The sequence below is a fragment of the Rutidosis leptorrhynchoides genome, chromosome 3 (genome assembly GCF_046630445.1).
Source record: "Rutidosis leptorrhynchoides isolate AG116_Rl617_1_P2 chromosome 3, CSIRO_AGI_Rlap_v1, whole genome shotgun sequence".
Lineage (NCBI taxonomy): Eukaryota > Viridiplantae > Streptophyta > Magnoliopsida > Asterales > Asteraceae > Rutidosis > Rutidosis leptorrhynchoides.
In genome coordinates, this window is record NC_092335.1 from 218,233,325 (window position 1) to 218,252,814 (window position 19,490).

Genomic DNA, 19,490 nt, shown 5'->3' on the forward strand with positions numbered 1-19,490 from the left:
TATATTTAAGTTGTGTGAATTTAAAAACAAAAATTTACTTTATCTCATTAAGTTAAGAATATGATTTTTAAAATTCGTCGTAAGTTGAAGACTAGGTCTTTGAACCGAAATTGCTTTACCCGAGGGAGGGACGAGAACTTTTATTATCATTATTTTTAATCTTATTGAATTAGAGTATGCCAAAAACATTGAAAAAACCCAAAAATCTTAGCTTTTAAAACAATCGCTACAAAAAGACAAATTTTAAAATTTTGTCGAAGGACGGACTAGGACATCGATCCGAAACGACCTCGTCCTAAATAACAAGGGAAACAAAATTTTAAAATTAAATACTTAATTGTTTTATAAGTTAAAGATTATATAAAAAAAAAAAAAAAGAGCAAACTCCGCGACTCGCGGAGTTTGAAAGGGAAATCTCCGCGACTCGCGGAGGGACCGAAAATCAGAAAAAAAATAAAAGAGCTGAACGATCAGTTTATGGACACACAACTCCACAACTCAAAAACTGCTGCGAAATACTGCCGAAAAACCACCTAAAAACACCCCAAAAATCACGATTTTTAACCGTTAATTATCAAATCTTTTGCTAAAATCATGTTGAGAAGGATGCTATCTAAGAATTACTCAAGAAAAACGGTAAATTTCTACACCTAAACACCATTTAATTCGAAATTTAGTGTTCTTGAGCTATTTTTTCCCCAATTTGATTTTGATGCTTTTTAGTGTAATTAGACTAAAATTGTTTATGTATTATGCTTGTATAACCTAGATTGATGCTGTTTAACATGATTAGAAGCCTTAAACCTCAAATTTTGAGTAATCTAGGGTTTGTGTTCTTGAGCAAATTTGGGGCTTTTTGATATAAACAGGTTATGGCCGATTTTTGTCATGAATTGTTGCTAAATTGAGTAGTGTAACATGTCTAGGTAGTTAAATGATCCAAACTTTGAGCCTAAACATGATTTTGAGAATTAAAGTGGACTTTTTCAAGTCTAAAATTCATGAACTTGTTTAATTGCTAGTAATGATTATTTTGACATGTTATTTGAGTTGAATGCTTATGAACTTGGCGAAAATTTTCGTATATGCTTATTTGAAAAAGTGTAGATTTGATAAAAATGTGAAAATAAGCTTAAGTTTGATATAAATTGATAATGTCATTATAATTATTTTGATTGATGATTTTGCTGACACTAACGCATATTTGGATGCACAAAAATTGTGTTTGATGTGTTTTGCAGAATGAAAGGGGTGAATCTTCATCCCAAGCCCGCAATGCTCCTGCTGAGAATTTGGAACAACAGGAGGTGGATAACTACTACAAGCAGGATGTACCTCATCCAGTCATGACCTTTTCCGATATGCATTTGGAAGAGTTGCACCCGAACCTGAGATTTGACAGACTTTGGATAGATTATCCAAAATATCAACGGGGTTTGCATACTCTTCACTCTAAGGTTGTTGAGGTACCGAGGGTCATAGAATGGGGACCCTTAGAAGCTGTAGAATTGGCCGGGCCAATTAGGGAATTACTTGTACAGAGGTATGGTAATTCTTCTTTTAATGACTGGATATGTTTATTCACCATACGCAGACCTGTATATAAAGTATGGTGTGAAGAATTGTTATGTAGTATAGAGTTGAATGATCGGGTAGCTAGTTTAACCGATCGTTCTTTTATTATATTTTTGTTAGGCGGTTCGATGCGCCACATGTCTTTACTGGACATGGCTCAGGCTTTACGTATATATACGCCTGAGGAGTTAGCGTCTGCCGATTGTAGAGGATTGATACTAAACGGTAGAAAGATAGATGAGAATTTTGATACACACGGTGTGTGGAGTCAAATGACAAGCCATCACCGTTTCAAAGGGGGAAATTACTCTTATTTGGATATAGATAGAGCCGAATTAAGAGTGATACATAGGTTTTTAGCTAATTCGATTACACAAAGGGGTAAGAACAAAGAAAAAGTAAATGAACAGGATTTGTTTTACCATATGTGTATTCGAGACCCACAAAGCACTGTAAGTATACCATATTGTGTGGGTTATTATTTATCAGCTATGGTTCGGGGGATGCGACCACATAGCATAATAGGAGGTGGTATTTTTATTACTTTGATTGGTGAATATCTCGGTGTGGATATAAGTCGGGGGGAATATTACTAGAAGAGCCGGAACCCCGCGATACTATAGGTTTAAATGTATACCATGGTGCGAAAGTTTTGAAGAGGCGAAATAACGCCGCAGTACGATACCATGGTAGACATCCACAGGTGGAGAGAAACCAGTAGCAAGGTAATGTAGGAGGGGGGAATGAGATGCAAGAAATGCATAGGTTTATAGCTTCTCAGGAATACGAAAATGCTAGACAGAGAGCATTTGAAGATTGGCAAGTTCATCAGAACCAGATCATAGCTCATTGCCAACATATAGGTAGAAACTATATTCCTACACCGAAACCCGTCTTCCCTCCTTGGTCGATAGAGATGCAGCCACCATATCCTACGTATGACCCTGCCGAAGCATTCTATAGCACTTATGGTTATGCCTGGAACCCCTATTGGTACCAATATCATCCTTAGTTTACTTATTATTATTTTTTTTATTTTGTAATTTGTAATTATTGATACATTTAATATTTTTGTTAATATTGTAATCATTTTTATAATTATCTAACTTTTATTCTTAGATTTTAATAATTTTTGAATGTGGGGTAATATACCAAACTTCAAAAATATGTATATATGTTTGCAGTTTATCTTATGTACACAACAGGGTAAAACAACGCATTTTCAAAGACTGGCATTAAGTTCAGCAAAAGCAACTAATTTTGACGACAAGATGCAAAATTTATGTGAAATAACAACAAGACGGAATGAACAAATGATGTGCACCATTTATCATTCAGCAAACGAACGCCAATATATTTGGAAACTTTGGTAAAAATTTAATCATTTTCACACAAATCACCCTCAATAATTTAAATTGTTACTGATTTCTTGCAAATGAGGGCATTGCAAGATCTTAAGTGTGGGAAGGGGTTAAATTCTTTCGGATTTTAAATTTTTTTACTTTATACACTTGGTTACCATTAAAAATACTAGTAAAGCAGTAGTTGTATTAGAATCTAGTGCTCTCTGATAAAAAAGAACAGCCCTAGTCTTATATACTGACTACCCAATTCTAGTAAAATTTTTCAATTAAATGAATTCAAATCATGTTTATACATATTTATGAACGATAAAACTAGGTTTTAACACCGAAATTATTGTTACCTCGGAAAGGACATAAATTAAGAAACAAACTAAAATGTTAAAATTCATTTAAAATGGAATAGAGGACGATAAAAAGGAAAATAAAAGCCAAGTGTGGGAAAATTTACCAAGTTATCTTAAACATATGTCACATATATCTGTAACAAATAACTGAAAATACTTTTGCTTTGGACTAAACTAAACTGTTTTACCCGATAAAAGAAAAGAAGAGATGGATCTACATGATGAATCAATTCCATCATTAAAAGGAAGTAAAGTCTTCCGAAAAAGAAACGCGCTTCTTGATTTAGGTCATGAAGTTGTCGTCCAGACCAGCTGTAGGTTGACGAAAAATCTAGAAAAGTCATCACTAAAATCAGCAGGAAATCCACGGACCTCAGCATTAAACAGGGTCGCCAAGTGGTCAGATTTATCCTAACCATGAGAAGGATTTATCTCGTACAATGGGGGGGCACCATGCAAATTAGCTGGATAAGACTAATGAATCAGATCCCCAGAAAGGATAATCTCCTTAAAGATTAAAAATCAGCTTTTAAGACTGATATTACTCAATCCTAGAGATTGACCTTAAAGATTGAGAATTACAAACTCATGGAATTCGATGATATCTAAACTCGAGCTTGAACGAGAAAATATTTTGATCAAAATTATAAACCGATTTGTTTTCTGAAAACCCTATTTTTAATGCGTTCATTACCATTGAACGTAAAATCCTAGGAATTCACCTGGAATTCATTAGGTCACCTGAACTAAATCGGGTGTCAACCGTAAGAACGGTGGTTGCATAGTGGTCAAAGACAGGACCTTGTGCCATACCGAAAAATTATAAGGGTGAGCTTTACTATTGCTCCTACCAAGGATAGTAATTGCGTCCGACACGTTATAGACCATAATCAAAAGCATGTCACGGGACATTGCCTTAACAGTTGCTTGTTCAACGCTTTCCTTTCAACCGGACGGTAGTTTACCGAAAGGTAATATACGGGACAAGTAAACTGGACGTGTTGCTTTCCAAATACAAGGTTAGCAAGTGGGTGACACAAAACCGCAAGTTTTGAGCTAAAATTTTCAAATCTGAAACCCACCAAACCCACAAAAATATTTTGCAAACAACGGTAAATGGTTATTCCGGAAAACTTATCTAGGGTAAAAACTAGATTTCAAAAGATCAAATGTTTTCATAAAGATCCAATTTCCTTAATGGATCTAATTTTTTATAGTCATGTGGGACTGTAAACCATATCGTTACTACCATTGTTTATACCGCCATATAGAAATCACTGATGTACAAAGTGTGAAGAATAAAGAAGTGATTCTTGTATTTCAAGACAATATTGCTTGAGGACAAGCAACGCTCAAGTGTGGGAATATTTGATAATGCTAAAAACGAACATATATTTCATAGCATTATTCCTCAAGAAAGACAAGCTTTTAGTTGCAATTGTTCTATTTACAAGTGATATTCGTTTAAATAATAAAAGGTGAAGACAAAAGACAGATTCGACGAATTGAAGACGCAAACGACCAAAAAGCTCAAAAGTACAAAAGACAATCAAAGAGGTTCCAATTATTGATAAGAAACGTCTCGAAATTACAAGAGTACAAGATTCAAAACGCAAAATACAAAATATAAAATTGTACGCAAGGACGTTCGAAAATCCGGAACCGGGACCAGAGTCAACTCTTAACGCTCGACGCAACGGACTAAAAATTACAAGTTAACTATGCATATAAATATAATATAATATATAATTAATTATATTAATTATATATATATTATATATATATATTATAAAACCGTCGGCAGAGAAACTCCAAGGGTGTGAGCTGTAAATACATTCTCCGCGACTCGCGGAATTTAAAGAGGATTTTGCCGCGAGTCGCGGAGCCCCAAAAATCAACTCTGGCTATAAAGCAAACCGAATTCTGATCATTTTTCATATTCTATTTCTCTCATCTCTCTATCTATACGATATATATATATATATATAATTTATATTTTAATTTTAATTTTAATTATAATTCTAATAATAAGGGTATGTTAGCGAATGTTGTAAGGGTGTAAGTCGAAATTCTGTCCGTGTAACGCTACGCTATTTTTAATCATTGTAAGTTATGTTCAACCTTTTTACATTAATGTCTCGTAGCTAAGTTATTATTATGCTTATTTAAAACGAAGTAATCATGATGTTGGGCTAATTACTAAAATTGGTTAATTGGGCTTTGTACCATAATTGGGGTTTGGACAAAAGAACGACACTTGTGGAAATTAGACTATGGGCTATTAATGGGCTTTATATTTGTTTAACTAAATGAAAGTTTGTTAATGTTAATATAAAGATTTACAATTGGGCGTCCCTATAAATTACCATATACACTCGATCGGACACGATGGGCGGGGTATTTATATGTACGAATAATCGTTCATTTAACCGGACACGGGAATGGATTAATAGCCACTGGAATAATTAAAACAGGGGTGAAATTACATTCAAGGGTAATTGGTGTAATTGTTAACAAAGTAGTAAAATCTTGGTTTACACGCAGTCGATAACCTGGTGTATTCATTAAACAAAGTATTAAAACCTTGTTACAATTCGAATCCCCAATTAGTTGGAATATTTAACTTCGGGTATAAGGATAATTTGACGAGGACACTCGCACTTTATATTTATGACTGATGGATTGTTATGGACAAAAACCAGACGGACATATTAAATAATCCAGGGCAAAGGACAATTAACCCATGGGCATAAAACTAAAATCAACACGTCAAACATCATGATTACGGAAGTTTAAATAAGCATAATTCTTTTATTTCATATTTAATTTCCTTTATTTTATATTTAATTGCACTTCTAATTATCGCACTTTTATTTATTGTTATTTAATCGCACTTTTAAATTTCGTACTTTTTAATTATCGCAAGTTTATTTTATCGCACTTTTATTATTCGCAATTTCATTATCGTTATTTACTTTACGCTTTAATTTAAGTCTTGTATTTATTTTATATTTTACATTAGGTTTTAACTGCGACTAAAGTCTTAAAATTGACAAACCGGTCATTAAACGGTAAAAACCCCCCTTTATAATAATAATATTACTTATATATATGTTTGTATTTTTATAAAAGTAAACTAATATAGCGTTGAGCTTTGTTTAAAGATTTCCCTGTGGAACGAACCGGACTTACTAAAAACTACACTACTGTACGATTAGGTACACTGCCTATAAGTGTTGTAGCAAGGTTTAAGTATATCCATTCTATAAATAAATAAATATCTTGTGTAAAATTGTATCGTATTTAATAGTATTTCCTGCTAAAACTAATAACTATTTTATATACACCTCGCATAACATCAGCTTCCATTTCAAGGTTCGTGGCCTCCCTCCAGTTTAGGTCATTTATAGCATGTTTATAACAACTGGGTTCAACAGATTTGTTTATACTGGACACAAAAGCATAATTTTCACAATTCAGAAAGGAATAATTCACATATTTCCCAACATCATATTTAACCTTTCCTTCTACAATAAAGTCATTATATTTTCTAGGAAGGTTAGTCTCTCTGGTTGATCTCCTTTGATTTTGATTTGGTTGAGTATTGCCCTCAGGAGAAGTGGGGTTATCCACTGGTGTTGCTATAGAACCCTCATCACTGCCACTATTGTCACCACTATTGTTATCAGTGTGATGCACATTAGTTGCAGGACCAAAGTCACTAGTGCTATCACCATCATTATTCTCTCTCTCCTCATCATTGGGACTTGAGATGTTTGATTCATCAAAAAACAGTTGATGAAAGAAATTTTTGTGATTTAAAGTATTTTCATTTTCAAAATTATTTGAAGAAACTTTTTTAACTTTAAAAGGAAAGACAGTTTCATAAAACTTAACATCTCTAGAAAACATAGTAGTTTTATTTTCAAGATTAAAGAGTTTATAACCCTTTTTTTGATTTGAATATCCAATCAAAACACACTGTTCAGATCTATGACTGAACTTGGCAAAAGGTTTTAAAACAGTAGCATAACATAAGCAACCAACACATCTTAAATGAGAGAGGTTAGGAGATTTCTTGAACAAAAGTTCATAAGGAGAAGATCCAGAGAGTACAGAAGATGGTGTCCTGTTAATCAAGTAGAAAGTAGTGAGAATACAGTCACTCCACATATTTAAAGGTACCCCACCCTGGAACATGAGTGCCCTAGACACATTTAGAAGGTGTCTGTGTTTCCTCTCAACAATTCCATTTTGTTGAGGAGTATAAACACAGGAGGTTTGATGTAAAATACCTTTGTTTTTGACAAACTCATCCATTTGATTATTTATAAACTCAGTACCATTGTCAGATCTTATGATCTTCACTTTTGACTCAAACTGTGTTTCAAGAAATGACACAAAACTTTTGATTTGATTAAAGACTTCATCTTTTGACTTAATTAAGTAGGCCCATACTGCCCTTGAGTAATCATCAACAATAGTCAAAAAATATTTGAAACCTTCTCTACTTTGGATCCTAAAGGGACCCCAAAGATCAATGTGAACAAGATCCCCAACTACAGCAGACTTGTGATCACTGTCATTAAAGGTTTCTCTAGTTTGTTTAGCTTTGTGACATATGTCACATGGTTCAAAAGTAGTATCTTTACTTGAAAGATCAATTTTATCTTTAAGTTTATTTAAAACATTATCAGAAGGATGACCAAGTCTGCTGTGCCATAGATGTTTGGACAAGTAATTTTTACTTTCAGGAAGACACATATTCACATTTTCAGAACCACTTACATTAAACACATAGAGGCCATTATAAACATCACCAGTCCCTACAGTTATCCCCAGTCTTAAGTCCAGAATATAGCACTTAGTATTATCAAAGCTGACAAATAACTTGCTGTCCTTAGTCACTTTATGAATAGAAAGAAGATTAACATTGTATTCAGGAATGACAAGGACATTGAAAAGGGTTATTTTTCCATTAAGTTTTAGATCACCAATTTTTTAATGAAAGCTTTAGTTCCATTTGGATGACCAACAGTTAAGTTCAGGTGAGAAACATCAATAACATTTTCAAGTTTATTATCAGACCCAGTCATATGTTGAGATGCCCCTGAATCAATGATCCAACCCATGCTCATGTTGTTTGAAAAATTAGCTTTAGGGTTAAAAAACTTATGAAAATTTTCATTAAACTTTTTACTGTTATTTAACACAGTACCATCCGTATTCCCAGAAGCAATCTCAGGACCAGATTTCTCATTTAGTAGGCTCAATAAGTTCACCATTTGTTCATTTGTCAGGTTCATATTGTTTCCAGACCCTGACCCAGTGTCCTCACTCATAGAACTATGATTTGCAGAATTCTTATTATTAAATTTTTTAAAAGGTTTTTCTTTCCACCCAGGTGGATAGCCCACAATTTCATAATATCTGTCTATGGTATGCCCAAGTTTATTACACTTTGTGCATTTGTATTTTGGATTGAGTAGAGCTCTATTGTTATTAGATAGGTTATTTGAATTGTTCACATTTGAAAAAGTGTTACCATTTGAAAAATTGTTTTGATTTCCTCTTCTTTGAACATTATTGTTAGAAACAGCATTGTTAGAAGAGGAAATGTTTGAACCAGTTTGAGCAAGAAAGAAAGATGTTTGAGGTTTGTTTTCAGAATTAGTCAATCCCCTGTGGGATTCCTCCCTGGAAAACACAGAGTAAGCAGTTTTGACATCAGGTAATGGGTCCCTTAACAAAAGATTACTTTTAACATTCATGTAGCAGTCACTTAGCCCCATCAAAAATTGCATTAACTTAAGCATACTGTTATGTTTTACAGTTTCATTAGCAGCTTCACAAGTACAGTTTTTTAAGTTGGCCATGGCATCATATTGTTTCCAAAGGGAGTTTAAATTATGATAGTATTCAGATAGGGAACTACTTCCTTGTTTTAATGTGCTAATGTTAACATGAAGATTAAAGATAATAGACTTATCAATTTTATCATAGGTTTCTTTCAATTCAGACCAAACAGTACTAGCATTTTCAAAAAATATCAAACCAGCATACAGTTCATTAGATATGGACCCAAGTAACCAGGATAAGGCCACAGAATTACATCTATCCCATTGTTTAGACAAGACCTCATCAGTGGCATTTTTGACACATGTATCATCAACAAAACCAACTTTATTTTTTGTGCCAAGAACAAGTAAAACAGACCTACTCCATATTTTGTAGTTTTCAGTTCCTTTGAGTTTAAAAGAGACAATGGGTGTACTAGAGGTGTCACTGGGGTGCAGATAAAGAGGGTCACCAAAGTCAAGCTTATTAATAAGGGTCAATGTAGTTTCATCACCCATAGTACCAGACTAAAACACAAAAAAAAAAAAAAAAGTAAGATCAAACAAGCCAGTAAGAAAAAGAAGACAGGTCTTGAATCAACCAAGTGCTTGATCAGGTATTCATGAGTTTCAAGGAACTCAGATCAAGAGTTGGGCACTGAGATTCGGTCAAGTAAATAGAAAAAAGAAAAGTGAGAGAGAGGATAAAGGAGAGGTACTACCCTAATAAGGTATAAAACCCTAGCACAGCAACAAGATATAGCGGAAGACGATTAATGAAGCTTTGACCGGTTACAATTGCATGACCCAAAAACTAACCCTAATTCCGAAATTAGGGTTTCTTCGATTGAAAACACCGATCGATCTATAGCCTATTGCTCTGATACCATGTGAAATTTACACCAACAGGATATCAAACAACCAAAGCCACAATATTATTAATCAAGATTGAAACCAACTAGTATAGATCAGCAGAAACACAAACAAGATTGGATCCACAAACCTGATACAATCTTTAGCCAAGATTGGCTAATAACAAACAAAGTGCCAAGATTACAATATGAGAATCACAAGTACACAAGTACTGTAAACAACTGAAATAGATGAATATGATGATGTAATGAATGGGGTGATTGTATGTAACTAACACACAAAGAGCCCAGGTTTATATACATAAACCCTAGATGAAATTTACATAAGACCCCTTGAAGAAGCAGACATAAATAGCTTTAGCCACGCTCCTTAAAGTAATACAAGTGCAGTCCACAGAAGTTTCACTCAAGCCCTCCAGCTTTATAACATTAACAGCACATGTTTATCATAACAACCTAAACAAAAGGTCTAGAACAACCACAAATGAGAAAGGATAAATAGAAAATGAGTTTGATATAATCATAATTTTAACAATCTTTTATCATTATTATTTTCCATTAAGGTGTGTTAAACATTAACTTTCATATGGAAACTGGTGAAAGGCTTGTGGTTGATGACAATGTCGCAACGAATACTGTTCCCGTTTTTGATTCTGTTGTTGTTGATACTTCATGTTTCGAATTGCCAAAAAGATGTAAAACGCGTGACTGAAAACGTATTGGTGACGCCTCTACAAATCGAACGATGTTGTAACTAATGTTAGTATTGATTCTGGTGTTGTGGATATGTTGTCACGAACGATTGGTTCATCCGTGTCTGCCAATCGGGCTCTTTCCAATAAGTAGTTAGGTAAAAGAAGCGCATTACAATGTCAAAATCTAATTTTACAGGCGTGTTATACTTCTGCTGCGGCTACATCGAATTCCTCGAGTAACCTTCAAGGCTTCAATGATCTAGCCAATTAGATGTCCATCGTAAGTGAACTAAAGTATTTGTATTCGTCGTTCTGGGATGTTATTTTCTTACTTCTGATTATGTTGTTATTGAATGTATTAAACGTGGCTGAAGATCGAGAACACATCAGTAGAAGTTAGTCAAGTGCATTGTTGTTTACTAATATAAATATATCACTGTGGATAGGTTTTTAAAATATTTGGTCAAATATCTGGTGAATACGATGTCTCATTTTGGTGGAGATGATGGTAAACATTTGTCATCTGATGTAGTTTCACAATTAATAGACATGTTAGACACACAAGATGAGTTTGTAAAGTTGTTTAGAACTGCTAGAATAAATGTTAGGGAATGAGGTGTCACCTATCATGTTATATAACTTCTAATTACAGTAAGTCAAATATAGAAATGAAGTAAGTTGATTGTCTGACAAGCTGGCTACCTTTCAATGTAGAAACTGATTACCACAAAAACCCGACCCATCATCCTAAATCATGTAAAATGGAAATAAGTTGATTGGGTGATAAGGTTGACTTTTGTTAATGTTTTGGTCCTACATGTTCTACTTTGTCTCATATGTGTCACTTTTGCTAATGTTTTGGCTGCCATTGTATTTGATAGCGGACCAAAAGGTGTTGGTAATTACAATGTTATAATCGGGCACCAACTCCTGAAAGAGTTAACAAACTTCATCTGCATTATATGTCACTTCAATACCCATGGTGAATCTGGTTGTTATACGTCAATGACGTTAAGCCATTAAGGGATACGCGTGGAAGCAATAGCAGAAAAAGGAAAAAAGTTATTATGAATATGTGCTACAGTTAATCAGTTGCATAACATAATGGGTCTTTAGGTTCAATTCCATGGAGATACAAAGTAATTCTTATGCGCGAAAGTCGAGAAACTGATAGGGATCAACTGTAAAAAAAATTGATCCTTGACATGGGCTATGACAACAAAACAAACTCCCAGAACCAAACAAAGCCCTCAAAGGAACAACTTGCATCTTTCAATTCCATTATCAATCAGCTAGCAAATACATGGTAGATGACATCTTCCAATCTCACCACACAAGCACTTACACACCACCAAACACGGAAACTCCACCACTTACGGAAGTCTACACACCCTCACATGAAACATCAAAAGCAAAAAGAATGTTGTTTAGTGACTCAGGTACACATCGTAAAAGTTTTCAGAACAATTGGACACAAACAAAATATAAAAAATGTAAAAAACACTTACATATGCAGAACAATCAGATCAGACGCTCAAGAAAAAGATAGACTAACGAACAAGAGAACCACCAACTGCCCCCTATTTTTGAACAATCCAAGTGTACACTGCAGTATGCAGTCTTTTGTACATTATTGGGCCATATTTTGAACATTATGTGAAGTTAGCTATGTTGTAGTCTATGTGAATGCATACGGTCTTTTGAACAGTATGTGTATTTAGCTATGCTGTAATGTATGTGCACAGATGTGTGTAGTAGATGTCTACTTAGTTATGTAGTAGATTATGTAGCAACGTATGTGTACATATGTGTGTAGCAATGAATATGTGCAGACGTAGTAATGTATATGTATATAATATAGATATAAACAACATAAACATCTACATCCAGTATACAATCTCTCGAACAAGTACATATCAACCAAATACTTATAAAAAAGATTACGAAATCTGAGGCAACGCGCAAACGAGAATCCTAGTTTTGACTAATTTTCGTTTTTGTAATAGAAAATTCTTGAAGATAGTCCTGAAAGGGAATTTTAAGATTTTAAACATGGTTAATTTACTTGTAAATTAACGATGACTACCAAACTAATTTATAGATAACTAATTCATTTTAATGTATCATCATTTATACATGAAATATTTTTCTTGGGAGAAATTAGCTTAAATACATTTATTTCATAATTTTGTTACAATTTACACCTTTTTTTTGTTTTTGTCGTGATACACTGTCCATTCGAACGCCAAACCATTCGAACATTATATATATGTTTCCGAACACTTAAAATGATGACGTGTCCCAAATAAACACATTGTACTCGAGTAACATACATTGTGTTTGAACAAAATCTTGGTCGAATACCGTGTTCGAACAGGTATAGCTATGTTCGAACTACATTATGTACAAATACATTTAACTTGATACAAAATGATACTAAAATCAAGATTTTCACACACAACGATTTATTTCATATCAATTAACAATGGAAACATACAGACTCTTAGAGCATAACATTATTTGACCAGTTACCACATTACATTTAACCTATGTATGATATGAGATTCACAATGTTCCGGTAGGTTGAGATAATGTATAGCTTCGTAAGCAACATTCCAAAAGGTAATGGATACAAGGGCCTTTCTATAGCGTCTTGCATTTGGTTAAGAATAATGTTTTCAATGTCAAATGGTGTACCATTCATGATAGAAAAAATGATTAGTGCCTCTATAACTTGCACATCCTCATATTCGGCCGCATGTCCTCGGCAAGTTATGTTGCTCCGGACAACTCTATAAATTTTGTTGGTACGGATTTTTAGTTAACAAACTAGAATCCTTGAAGCATGGTTACAGCCCTCAACAAGCGAATATAATGACACTTTCTATAACATCATTTATGTCCACACATGTATAATGCTGAGAAACAAGAGGATAACTAAAATTAAAAGTGCTAGAGTAAACTTTGAACCATTGGATGAGACAGAATGCATTATTGATGATATCCGGCTCCCATACATAACCTTGGCCATCAATCCTGAAATGTACTGTTTTAACGCTTGCACGACGTCTGTATTCAAAACGGTTATAGAACTCACGAACACGTTCAGGAAAAATGACAAAGTTGTCATTTATAAGATTAACTATGGCAAGAAACTCAAACATTCGGTACTCTCGAAAATGTGTTGGACAGTTTAGATGTGACATTTGACAACTTCGAGTTCATATTCATGAAACATTGATATATATATATATATATATATATATATATATATATATATATATATATATATATATATATATATATATATATATATATATATATATAATGTATATTAGGTGATGTGTGTTATTACACATAAATATAATTCACTAAACCATGTGAATTTATCACACAAATTAGGCAACTATTCATGATCAATGTAAAAAAGAATCTAGTAAGTACAAGTTTGTCAATAGCAGTATTTAGAATTTAAAATACGATTAATTGCTCTAAAGATAATAGTTGCAAAGTTGGATTTTTTTTAATTAAAATAACAATTGTAATTAAAATAAAATGATAACAACCGAATGGATGAAGAAACTTTCACCCAGACGATTCACAATTAACGTGGATTGTTCTTTATAATTAAAACCCATTAAATGTTGATAATTATAATCCAATTAATCAAACTTGACTAACTCACATTAATCTCATTCAAAAGACTAAACTATGTGTTGATTTAATTATTAAGATTCAACCTGTAATAAACTCATAAAATCATAATAACAAAGATTACTCAATGCAATTACACGACTATGTTATCAAAGTACCATTCAATAACCACTTACACGCAAATGTAAATGTATAGATCACCTAAGTGTTGAAGTATATATTGTTTATCACCAATTAATTCACATTGACTAGTCAGCGATTTATATAAATGATTTAAAGTAACAAATAAACATAACGATGGTTCTTATTATCAAACTTAGTAACAATGAACCAATCAAACATTTAAATCCAAACGATAAGAACAATCCAACATCAAGAGCATTACATCCAAGCAAACTGTGACGCCTCGTACAAAACCATCATGTACGAATCGTCAACAACAGGTCCATTACACGGTATAATACTACATGCTGTTTTAAAACAAGTTTTGCATTCAAGAAAAGATAACGTTTTACAAAAGATAACGTGACACGAAAGTCAGGAAATCACCTCTAAAATTAGCAGGAAATCCACGAACCTCAGCATCAAACAGGGTCGCCAAGTGGTCAGATTTATCTTAACCATGAGAAGGATTTATCTCATAAAATGGGGAGGGCGCCGTGCAAATTAGCTTGATAAGACTAATGAATCAGACCCCCAGAAAGGATAATCTCCTTAAAGATTAAAAATCAGCTTTTAAGCTTGATATTACTCAATCCTTGAGATTGACCTTAAAGATAGAGAATTACAGCTCATGGAATTCAATGATATCTAAGCTCGAGCTTGAATGAGAAAATATTTTGATCAAATTAAAACCGATTTATTTTTCTGAAAGCCTATTTTCAATGCGTTCATTACCATTGAACGTAAAATCCCAGGAATTCACCTGGAATTCATTAGGTCACCTGAACCAAATCGGGTGTCACCCGTAAGAACGGTGGTTGCATAGCATGGTCGAAGACAGGACCTTGTGCCAGACCGAAAAATTATAGGGTGATCTTTACTATTTCTCCTACAAAGGATAGTAATTGCATCCGACACGTTTTTGACCATGATTATCTGCATGTCATGGGACATTGCCTTAACAGTTGCTTGTTCATCGCTTTCCTTTACAACCGGACGGTAGTTTACCAAAAGGTAATATACAGAGAAAGTATACTGGACGTGTTGCTTTCCTAATACAAGGTTAGCAAGTGGGTGACACAAAATCACAAGTTTTGAGCTAAAATTTTAAAAATCTGAAACCCACAAAACCCACAAAAATATTTTGCAAACACCGGTGAAGGGTTATTCCGGAAAACTTGTCTAGGGCAAAAATCTAGCTTGAATTTTCAAAAGATCAAATGTTTTCATAAAGATCCAATTTTCTTAAAAAGATCTAAATTTTTATAGTCATGTGGGACTGCAAACCAGATTGTTACTATCGTTGTTTATAATGCCGTATCAAAATCACTGATGTATAACGTGTGAGAATAAAAAAGTGATTCGAGTGAAGTGTGATTTAATTTCAAGTTCTGAATTGCTTGAGGACAAGCAACGTTCAAGTGTGGGGATATTTGATAGTACTCCAAATGAACATATATTTAGGCACAATATCCTTTCAATATGTAAAGCTTTTAGTTGCAATTGTTCAATTTACAAGTGATATTCGTTTAAATAATAAAAGGTGAAGACAAAATACAGATTCGACGAATTGAAGACGCAAATGACCAAAAAGCTAAAAAGTACAAAGTACAATCCAAGTGGTTCAAATTATTGATGAGAAACGTCTAAAAATTACAAGAGTACAAGCCGTGAAACGCAAAGTAGAAGATATTAAATTGTACGAAAAGGCGTTCGAAAATCCGGAACCGAGACATGAACCAACTTTCAGCGCGCGACGCAACGGACCAAAAATTACAAGTCAACTATGCACAAGAATATAATATAATATATAATTAATTATATATATTATTATATATTATATTTATAAGCAGCCCACGTTTAACTCAAAGAGATGAGCTGAAATCCAAAGCTCTGTGACTGCGGAACTATGAAGCAGAAAAATGCCGCACTCGCGGAGATGTACAGTTCAACGTGGGCCGATAAAAGGCAACGAATTCTGCTCGATCAAACACACCTTTTCCTATCTATCTCTCTCAATTTATATTTATATTTATATTTTATAATTATAATTTTAATTTTAAGTTAATAATAATAAGGTTATTGTAAGAATGTTTTACGGGTTTTAAGTCAGAACTCTGTCTGTGTAACACTACGCTATTAATAATCACTATAAGCTATGTTCTTCCCTTTTAAATTAATGTCTCGTAACTAAGTTATTATTATGATTATTTGAGCCGAAGTAATCGTGATGTTAGACTAAATATTAAAGACGGGGTTATTAGATTTTGTACCATAATTTGGGTTTGAACAAAAGACCGACACTTGTGGGCATTTGACTATGGACTATTAATAGATGGGATGTATTGTCTAATTGAATGACAACTCATTGGAGTCTATCGAACCTATCTTCAAATTAATTAACTTAATAATTAATAATGATTATGGTTGTCATATTTAGTGACATTCATACGGAATCTATTATAATCATTTAATTAATTATTCGGGTTGGGTAATTGATTATTCAAACTGATCAAGTGGGTAAATTAATATTCATATCTAATCAAAACAGGGGTGGATTACATACAGTGATAACTGGTGTAATTGTTGACAGAAGTGATAACTGCGTCACAGTTTAAATCTTTAATTAGTTGGAATATTTGACTTCTGGAATAAGGTTAATTTGACGAGCATTTTATAATTATGACCGATGGACTATTATGTACAAAAACCAGATAGGTATCAAAAAAATCTAGGACAAAGGACAATTAACCCAGATAAATAAATTAAAATCAAAACGTCAAACATCATGATTATGGAAGTTTAAATAAGCATAAAACTTTTATTTCATATTTCATCGTACCTTTATTTACTGTCATTTTAATTACTGCAATTTACTTTATCGCAATTTAAATTCTGTCATTTATATAATCGTCATTTTTCTTTACGCTTAAAATATAAAATCGACAAACCGGTCATTAAACGGTAAAAACCCCCTTTTATAATAATATTACTATATATAATTATATATATTTTATACAAATATAGTTGTTAAAAAATATAGTACGTAATCGCTAGCTCCCTGTGAAACGAACCGGACTTACTAAAAACTACACTACTCTACGATTAGGTACACTGCCTATAAGTGTTGTAGCAAGGTTTAGGTGTATCCCATAAATAAATAAATAAAAACTTGTGTAATTTCGTCGTATTTCGTAATAAACAATAATAGTATTTCGTACACCTCCGCTTCACACATCAACCCCAAAAAAGTGTATTAATATAATGAGAAACTATGTTAGTACCAATAAAAGCGTTCTAAAATAATTGTAAATTATGTAAGTACCCAAAAAAGGGTCCTATTATAAAAATATAGTAGTTTAGTACCACAAAAAAGGGTCCTAATATACATTTAGTAGTTTAGTACCACAAAAAAGGGGTCTTAATATATATAAAAATTATGTAGGTACCCAAAAAAGGGTCCTATTATAAAAATATAGTAGTTTAGTACCACAAAAAGGGTCATAATATAACTATATGTTAACTTAGTACCACAAAAAAGCGTCCTAACAAGTCATATGAGTTTCGAATATCCGGTTCGAGTATTCGGGTCCATTTCGGATTTTGGGCCAGGTTATAGTAATTGGGCCTTTCCAGGCAAGTTCAGATAATTTGGCCTTTCTAGGCTAGTTCAGATATTTAGGCCTTTTGGGCCAGATTATGTTAATTGGGCCTTTCCAGACCAGTTCAGATAATTAGGCTTTTTGGGCCAGGTTATGGTAAGTGGGCATTTGCAAGCCAGTTCAGATACTTGGGCCTTTTGTGCCCGGTTATGCTAAATGGGATTGTCGCCACGTTTAAGCTTACTGGGCCTTTTGGGACTGCTTCAACTATTTAGGCCTTTTGGGCCCTGTTCGGATCCAGTTTTCTTTTGATTGCATCAATTTATTATTCATTGCAATTACAATAATTTTAAATTTTTAAATTACAAAACAAATATTAAATATAAAGTATAATATTGATCACTACATGATTACATTTACAGTAAGTTATATTGTTTTAATAATAATAAAATCACGACAGGACAAATCATTGTTTCAAACACACCAACACATACATTGTATCAACAAATTGTTTCAAACACAAACAATCATTAATAAACCAACTCACATTAACAAACACAAAAACTCTTCAACCCTTCACCATCCAATCTTGATCAATCCTCACGTACCAACTACAAATTAAATTATCCATGTATAAGCATAAAGGTGCACATTATAAAAATTAATCTTAATTATTACAAATTTAACAAGGACATACCTCGATTAACTGAGCATGCCAAGCAATAGACGTACCAGTGACGTCATGAATGCATTTCAAATAATCATATGGCCTAAACAAAGCTTCATCTTTTTTAATGGCCACCTGAACATGGACCTGACACCAACCATGTCCAAGTTCTGTTCCATTAAGAATCGTATTTAGATCAACGCCCCTCAACCTTCCTATTGCTACCTTCTCGAAGTTTGTAAGGTTTTTTACATAAACTTCCTTGTCGACCTAAAATTTAGTTGTCAAAAAAAATTTATGAAGGCTAAAAGGGTGAAAAAACAGTAAGCTATTAAATTGAAACATACCCATAAACGGTGATCACCCGAACCATTAGCATGAACACGCGAACCATCATTCTGAGCACTCGGACCATTGTTCTTCTCGGCTTTTAACCTTGCATTTTCTTCTTCAAGTTGTGCATTTCTAGACATCAGCTGAGCATTTGCTTTGCTAACAGCTAATCGACTAGGTCCTGCACCCCACAAATGATTGGCGCGAACACCAAGTCTGTACATTTCTGCAGTACCATTTTTAGGTTTACCCATTACCGTGGCAAAAACATCATCTTGTCCAGGTGCATCAGTTGCACCATCACCGAGTTTCTCGGTTAGGTCTTTCATTTTTTCCTGCATAAAAGAGATAGTAAATCGTTGATATTTGATTCAATAATATGACC